At 39.5% G+C, this 9,268-nt stretch overlaps 1 long non-coding RNA gene across 2 annotated transcripts in view; it reads left to right on the top strand.

Annotated features, from left to right (window-relative positions):
* The window catches only part of LOC123963300, a 78,206-nt gene that overhangs the window by 20,185 nt on the left and 48,753 nt on the right, over positions 1–9,268 (top strand). The window lies entirely within an intron of this gene.

The raw sequence follows: 9,268 nt of genomic DNA, 5'->3' as shown, positions 1-9,268 counted from the left end.
CACATGCATGCATTGCTCGTGCCCACAATTAGACATGTGGATTCACACACACACACACCACACACACAGAAAACATGCACACATAGACACACAATCCTAGTTAGCCGTTGTCTGAGGAAACGTGGAGCTGTCTGGTGCCATAGCAACCAATGCGGATATCCCACCCTTCTAGAGCAAGAGAGGGGGGAAAAACAGAAGTGGCAATGACACATTGACAAGACCCTAATGAGATCTTACATACAGAGATTAACAAGCATCTATCTATCTATCTATCTATCTATCTATCTATCTATCTATCTATCTATCCTTTCTGTCTTGCAGTTTGTCACAGCGAGACTAAACGGGGAAGTGGAAGCAATGGCGACATCAGGGAATTTGAGTAAACGAAATTTAAGAAACAGAATAGCACAGAACGTGGGCGAGAAAAGGGGAGAAGACAAACTGATGGGGTAGGAGAAATGAAACGAGGCAAGAAGAAAAAGACTTAGACTGCTCTCTGGGGCATGTCTGTCTTGTTATGAGCACAGAGCCACAGCCTGAAAACACAGACACTGCCGCAGTCTGCATCAGCTTGCCTTTCACCACTGTGACTCCCGTTTGAACTGCAATCTCATATGTAATACTATTATTCTGGCCCATATACCAGGTTACATAACACTCCGAGCCAAATCCTGACCTCAATCTGCAAAACAGCCGCTCTTGCTCTGATAAAAAAAAAATTGACTCCGTATCAGCACTGACGTTTGTGGAGCACCGAGAACGACAAAAAGTCAGACGTTACAGCATTGTTGTTAGGCAATGTTTGATGATTTGGACAGCTATTTGCTGCTCATATGATCTATTCATTGTTTTTCTCTTCCTTGGGAGGCGGTATGAACTCCTGTAGTGGATGGAAAGCAAAAACCAAAGCAGAAACCATGTTTCATCAGTAAGTTGAGTCTTTACTGAGCATCACTTCCTGGGCTGGCCTGCAGGTGGAAGTCACACCCACTGCTGCTGTGTGCTCTACACACAGTACATACAAGACCAGCACCACTGTTGGGGTGGGGGGAAATCTCCACTCTCATTTTACCTTTCCTATCTGCCAAGTTTGGTGTGATGTGACAAAGCGACCGATTGTTGATGGTCGCGTCACCTTAGAACTACGCTGTGTGAGCGAGAATCTGCGTGTTTTTGTTTTGTCTCTGCGGTGTTGGTGCTATTTATGTCAATGGTGTATGGTGGAGGACCACATGAAGTGACTCACAGCACTGGCGTGACCTAAATTATTTTACCCAGCGTCATTGTGTGTGTGTCCGTGTCACAGCCAGTGCTGTTGAGCTTTGATGTGCTGCCCTGAAGTGAGCTTGGAGCTTGTCACTCAGTCTGTACAGTCAGAATGAGACTTCAGAGAGGGCCATGACTTTGACTTAAAAAAGTGGATTATAGATTAAAAAGAACAGGTCTCTTGTCTTGTTATGGAGTGGTACGACCGCTAGTTGGTGATCATCATAAGGCAAATAACTCACTGTAAACCCAAATTTGCATCTTTTTAAGACTGTTTGTTTTTTTTTTCTTAAAATACTTTTCATCGCAGACCTAGTTTTACCATTTTGATGCAGTTTCCTGTGATGAATTTATCACCCTGGGTAAAAGCACTACAAAAATAAAGCATCGGTGCATTAGCCCTCTGCTGCTGCACTCGCTCCTCTGTGAATGAAAATATATCAAGGGTGGTGAAAAGCATCCAGTTGCTCTACTGTCCCCATTCTGGTACTCTGTTACCTGGGGTGGCCCAGAGTGCCTCCTCCTCCTCTTTTGGAGTGAAGCCCCACCTGATGCACACATTTGCTTGCCCACTCATCTACACCACGGCTTTGTGGTGGGTGGTTGGCGGGGGTGGAGTGGGGTTGGAGCACCAGCCAATAACACTCCTTGTCCTGACAGCACTGAAGTGACTTGACACATGGATTCAACCAATCACAGAGCACTGCAGCAAAGGAAGCAGCAGTAGTAAAAAAAAAAACAAAAAAAAAAACAAGAGTAAATACAGTGAGAATTTATTGAGAGGAAGGATCTTTACTCTGCTGTAGTTCTGTACCTTTCGCAAGTGGCAGTGTTCTGCATATGACAGAGACGATAAATTTACAATTCAACACCAAGACTCAAATGAAACCATGTTATGCTGACAAACGCATATGATTTGATTATTATTCACTTTAAGTACCTCTGGGCTCATAATCAGCAACATCTCTCCCACCACCTCCTGATCACACTGTTACTCTTGACAACAATGGCTAATGGTATGGCTGACCCCGTTGCCTTGAAATTACGTATTATTCTTTTCACAGAGAAGAGACAAAGGAAGACAAACAGAGGGGGTTTTTGGTCTCTGAATACCAGTTTTTTTTATTCCTCACTTATTCACTTCCTAATTTCCATCTCCTTTGAATTTCAACTTTGGATTGCCCCCCAGCTCACCTTGATGAAACAGAGACATATGATTGTCTGGCATAATAAATATGGATGACAACCATTTGTTCATACAAGGTCAATGTAACAGCAATCAGTGCCTTTTATTGAGGAGAGGAAGAAAAGAATTTTGTCAGGGCATTGTTAAAAGGGGTAGATGTCTTCCTGTTATACAATGGAGCCATAAACCTCCATATATCCCATTAGGGACATATTCTCACAGCCTCTTCGTATGTGGGATGCCTAGTTACTGTACTGCGCTCCAAACTCAGCCTCTGTCAATTCTTAAAGGATGTGGCCTGTCAGCTTTAGTGTCTGTCACCTCTGTCACAGCAGAAAAAAAGCCTATTTCCTCGTCCGACACAGCGTGGCAGTACTGTCTTAATGGCTGCAGACATATGCCAGACAGCAGTGGTCAGCCAGCAGTGTACTTTACTGTACATGTCACTATTCTACTGTGGTTGTCTCAAGGTTTTACCCTGCTGCGGTTGTTAATGGTTGTTCAGATTTTTGCTTTGTTGGTTGTAATGTATAATCTTCCCAAATAATATACATTTGCTTGGTTTACCTTCGAATTGTGAACAAATTAATATTATGCATTTAATAAACTACATTTATTAGGAGACAGTGTGTATATGTTTACTGATTACTGTTAATGACTCTTTACAATCATTATTAAGAATGTTTTACTAAGTGATCACAATTAATCTGTTTCAACATTTGAAAGTCACACAAAATCACATTTGTCACATTTTTGTACTGTAAAGACCAGATTGGTCTGTAAAGTTCTTTTAGTGTATAATCGGCTTAACCTTGCAACTCTGAATGAGTCTTCTGAATGTGCATCAGTAAGGTGAAAAAACGCAACTAGCTGCTGTGCATACATCTTTGTACTTTTCTGGGCCCACAAGGCACCAAAAGTTTGGTGAGCCCTGGTGGTCTGTGGGGTGAATGTCACTTTGCAACATGAGAATTTCCATCTCTAATACACAGCATCTAAGTTGAATGCTGCACTTAGTTGTTCAGCAATGCATGTCATGTCCACTTGTATGAAAAGATTTGGAATGAATGACACACATGGCTTCAGCTTATCAAAGTCACAGAACCTGTCTTCGAACTCTTGCCCAAGTCTATTTATGAGTTGAGAGTACTTTTCTGCAGGCCTGTCGAGGGCCCCAGATACAGGAGCATTGTCATTCAACACTGACTGCATAGATGAAAAGTGCTGCAATTTCTTTTTCTGCAAATGCACAGGGAAAATGTTCATCTTGGCTTTAAATGCGTGTCCAACACTGATCATGTGATTGATCAGTGCCTTCCAGTTCACAGTTCATATGGTTTCCCAGTGATGTCATGATAAAAGATGTAGTTGTAATCTTGAATCTAGTCACCTTTGCATTTGCGTTGAAGCCTTTGTGACAGCCGGTCATCCCAGGGGCACGTCAAAGACGCCAGCTTTTCCAACGGTGCCCTTTTCTACTCAAAATACCCCTTCACTGCGTCGTAGATATCAACCCCCCTTGTTGTTGTCGTCAGGGACAGTAGTGTCAGGAGGTTCTCTTTCGTGAAGAAATCACGGAATATCATTTGTACAAACACCATCAGCTACTCAGTATTGCTGGTATACACTGACTCATCGATCTACTCAGATCTCCGTCCAGCTGTTCTGTCAAGTTCTTGGACATAGCCGACACTCTTCTGGCGATCGTATTTGTCCCCACTTGGACGCCGGAGATATTTGTGATCACCATCATTGTTCCTTTTAGGTACAGCACCAAAAAAAAAGGGTTTCTTTGTCAAAAGTGTGCAGCTCTAAATTAAGCTTTTGTTGCTGCTTGGGACTTTTTCTCCGGCCTAGTGGAAAAAGATTGCTGTTTGCCCAAAGCTGCCTTTAACTCACAGGCTTTTTGAACCCTTAATGGTGGGTAGCTAGCATTGAAGGTCTTGTGACATCTACTGAAGTGCCTCTCCATGTTGTGCCTCTTTGCTGTCGACAGAGTTGTGCTACAACTGAGACATATAATCTTTTCTTTCACTGTTGTGAAGAACAACTCTTCCTCTCACTACTTGTGAAATCTTTTTTCTTCCACTTTTCTGCCATTGTTTACAAGCCTAGTTAGCTCATTATTATAGCTATGCTCGCTAGCTGCCTCAGAATGTTTTGTTGTATGTTCTTACTGAAAACATTCAGGTGACATCAATCAGTGATAAAAACAAACTAGATAAACAAAATAAAATGCCAGGAGACAGTGAACATTTACAAAGGCAGAGCACATTGTTCATTCATTCAAATACAATAAAGGAGGTGCACAAACTTATTGTCTCTTTTGTTTTTGGAGGAGAAAAAGGTTTTTATGTATTGCTTGCATTTTAATTTTCAAATATAATAAGGGGAGAGTTTTCTTCAATTTGGATTTGCGGATATGAATGAAAGTTTGCCAAGACAAAACATTCTCTATAGGCATAAAGTAAAATCAGAGTCAATATTATCAATAATAAATCCATAGTGTTGTGGTATGGTTACGTATTATTGGTTGTGAAGTCAAGAAAATGAAGTCCTCCTAATTCATATGTACTCATAACATAATGACCTTTTTCCAATTGTAATTAAAAGGCACTGTGTTGACTTCCCCTGTGTAACTAGATGGATACAAGGTTATGTTTCACTAACATTGGGCATGGTATGTACGGTAGGATAATATGTTGTAGTGTTGGTACCAGTCTTTCTGTCGTCCTGTGGGTAGACACATTCTTGTAAATGTAATAACTCATTAATGGAATACATGGAAAATACGTCATATTTACGCCACAAGTTTACCCCATAGAGTAGATGATCTGAGTTGGATTAGATGTGAGTGGAGCTTTTGGGTCTACCGGAGAATAACGCTAACGAATGACAAAATAAAGAATTTCTAAAGCTACTCAGTGCTTTAATAGGATGCTCACATTTCCAAACTGCTTACTATTTTGACATAAAAATAGTAAGCAGTTTAAATAATGACCTCATTAATGTAACTCAGTTGTTACCTCTGACAGGAAGGTTACATTTTTTTGTTTTAACAAGATATTTCCAAAACTTTGGAAATATTTCAATGGACTTCAATGGTAGAAAGTTCAACTCTGGGTCAACAAACAAGTAATTAGTTTTTTGTGTGGGTGCGGATCAGGGTGCAGGTCAAGGATTTTATGTTTAGATTATGACACATTACACTGCTAAGCCTAAGGAAAAGGGGCTGGCAGATATATCCCAAGATTATTTCTCAAAGTTTTGAGATTTCAGAATCTGATCCACATGCATTCTAAACCTTTCTAAGCATAGTTTTATTGAAATAAAACATAAATTAAAATTGCGCAGAGACATGTTCCCTCTGAGAGCTTCTAGTGTTTATAATAAAATATTTGGCTAGCAACCTAAACACCTTTTAAATCTATAAAAACAAAACACAATCTTCAAGCTTTTACTGTAAGATGTCAAATATATAAGCTCTCCATTGCTCTGTTAAAACTTAAAGAGTTGAATTGCCCTTTTCCCTTTGAAGATTCTCAGATACTTGGATTACGATGATGGTGAAATGTCATCAACATTTTAGTGGGTTGTTGTGTAGTTTGCTTGAGATCCAGGTGAACCAAATTCTTTGAGATAGGTTCCAGTCGAAGTGTACTAATAATAAAAACTAGACAATGCATGTGTAACAGCATCATAATTGTCTTTAAATCTTACAGTTAAAGAATATATGGCTTCTATACAGTACATATAATATATATCTCTGCTTCCATTCAAAGCCATTCTGTCTGTTTTGTGCATTAGTTGGTAAAGTTGTAACAACCTTTGAAATGTGCATCATGATGCTGTACTTTCCGTCTGGGTTTGAGTCAGAAAATGTTATGTTATTATTATTCAAGTGTTGTTCAAACCACCACTGGGATGGCAGCCACATCAGTGAGATTCTAACTGATTTTTACTGGCTGTGACATGAACATCTCACCACCTCAGCTCACGAGGACCTGAAAGAGACAAAGACGAAAACCAACCACATATTCCCTCTCACCAAAGTTAAACTGAGAGGTCACTGAAACATAGCCTGATAATCATACTGAACTGTCACTGAAATGATTGGAGATGTGGGCAGTGATTCAGAGGACTGGATGGAACAAGGCTAACTGAAACACACTATTGATGCCTATAAGGCTGGGAGATCCATCAAATTGATGTCAGTATTAGAATATTAATTTTATATTACTGATCTTTATTATTCTGAGCTGAAAGCTGAATTAATTACTTTTTTCTTAGACAATCTTTCACCTATTAGTTGTAGTTTATGAAAACACCATACTGATCACTGATGAAAACTTCAAATCATTCTATTTTTTTTTTTTTTTAACACTGCTCGCTCTGCGGTGGAGTTTGATAGTTGACTGCGTCATTGTGTTACGAGGGTTTTAGGAATGCGATTGGTGGATTGTGTTGGTGTTGCATGGAGGAGAGACAATGCAGTCCATAGTCCCTCTGCCCACTGTCTGTATCTGCCCTTCCCTCCCAGCCTCACATCTATAGTTCATGACTCACAGTGGAGTGTGTGTGTGTGTGTGTGTGTGTGTGTGTGTGTGTGTGTGTGTGTGTGTGTGTATGTCTACATGCACTGGAAAAGCTGAAGTGCAGGCTGAGATGGATCTGTGTCTCACGTCTTGTCTACCACACAAGTCAATGACAAAGAGATGTGCTTAATTGTTGTACGTGTGTGTGTGTGTGTGTGTGTGTGTGTGGTCGAGGATATGATTCAGTCTGAGTTTTGTTGGTGGAAATGTGGTTGAATGACCAGTTTGTTTCATGTGCTCACCACAAGTGAAAGTGCAACTGACTCGTTAGACAAACACAGACACAATAGTACAGGAAACCACAGTTGTGTCTACACACCCTAGTGCCGTAAGCACACACACACACACTCACACACACTCACTCTTGAGTTATTTGATTGCCGAAATTGAATATTTGTGCTTGTTTGAAATCATGAAACATGTCTCAAATGGTATTAGAAAGACACACCCAACAAAGTTGTGCGATCTATTGCTATTGTAACAAAAGCAGTTGTTCTATAGAGGCCATGTTGAGTCATTCCTCTGAACTACTGACCTACAGTTGAAGAAGAGTACAGTGACTCCATTGGTAGTTTAACTGTAAATGAATAGGCTACATGTATACAAAGGAAATTATTCCAGTAGAATAAGTTCATATTGTGAGTAAAACAGGAGTCACATGCTGTAAGTTTATTACTTTTTCTTTGTTTCTGTTTTTAATACAGACTCGATAAAAATATTATTTGTTTTATAAAATTGTGAAGCTTTAATTATACTTTAATATGAGACCACAATAGCAGAGAAAACATTAAACAACACTTTTAACATTTTAACAGCTTTATGGTTAATTAATAAGGTATTATACTTAGGGTTTGTTATAATTATTTAATAGGAGTTAACATTTATTTATGTTTCTGAATACTTTCCTTATTCTTTGACTGTTTTTGTGGTTCTAATTATTATTTGTTTAACATTTTGTTGTGAACTATGTGTCTAGTCCTTGCTGGATCATTTCTTGTGGTACGTACTACTACTCTTAGCTTTGTTAAACCAATTAAAAATCAAATCAGACATCCTTATTCAGTGTTTGTAAACTTTGCAGAAGCAAATGAACCACCAGATTACATCCCTACACACCAAATACAACTGCCAGACAGAGGGGAAAACAACAACTACTTACCAAACTGAACCCAAATGACAATGAGGAAAAACAGTTGAAACTGTAGCTCATGCTGTGCCCTGTCTAGAGGTGGCCAAGCAACAATAGGAAATAGACTGATCTTCCAAACAGCAACAGGGACTTTGGTGTTTATTTATAATGTGATAAAAAAAGATGGAGCAAGGATTGGCTTCAGGGTGGTCAACAAAACTAACTGAACTGGGAATGTAACAAATGTACCCTAACAAAATCAAACAAACAAAATCAAAGAAAACAAATTACTTAACCTTACAAACTAAAATAAATCAAGAAAACAAAAATTTACTAAACTGGCAATACATCCCTACAGACTCCAGAAAGACAAAAGCCATCAGCATGGGAGAGAGTACATCTTACAATTCACAAGCGGAACATGAACAAGTAGTTGGAAAGAGAGGAAGATGAGTGTTGCTGCAGACGCCATCTCCTTTGTTGACTGGCAGCAGTCTAAATTATGTCAAAGCTTGGTAATCCTCTTCTGGCCTGCTTCAATTACTACACCTCCTGATGGGTATAGATTTAGGGGATAATGGCCTTTACTTCATCTTATCAAGAGTCAGAAGCTGAGAAAAACATACATTTTTCAAATTAAAAACTAACAAGCAAATGACATTAATCGTTAAATGAAGAATGCCAGTAAGGGATGACTAAGAATCTGCTACTGATAATTTATCATGATGCAGGTAGCTAAAGTCACATCCTTGCTCGAGTTTAGCCTTCAGTTAAGAAACAGCTATTGCTTGAGAAAGGCTTGTTGTTAAAATTAATATCCACTTGTTTCTTGTTCTAGACCGACGCCGACTCTTGTTCTTTCAGACTAATTACTGCTACCTCATAGATCCAGATCATTGGCTGCCCTATTCCTCCTCAACAGCAGACATGTGTCAACAGTCTGGTAATGTCTGTGTAATGTTTCCAAACAAGAGTGCTCCGCTTGTTGTTTATTGAAATGACCCAGTGACGCAGCTTCCAGAGAGTGATGTCCAAGATGAAAAAGAGTAACTTGTTAGAGGTGAAAGGCGCGACCACAGACTGCAGACGCTA

This window comes from Micropterus dolomieu, linkage group LG23 (genome assembly GCF_021292245.1).
Source record: "Micropterus dolomieu isolate WLL.071019.BEF.003 ecotype Adirondacks linkage group LG23, ASM2129224v1, whole genome shotgun sequence".
Lineage (NCBI taxonomy): Eukaryota > Metazoa > Chordata > Actinopteri > Centrarchiformes > Centrarchidae > Micropterus > Micropterus dolomieu.
This window is presented reverse-complemented; position numbering and strand designations above follow the sequence as displayed.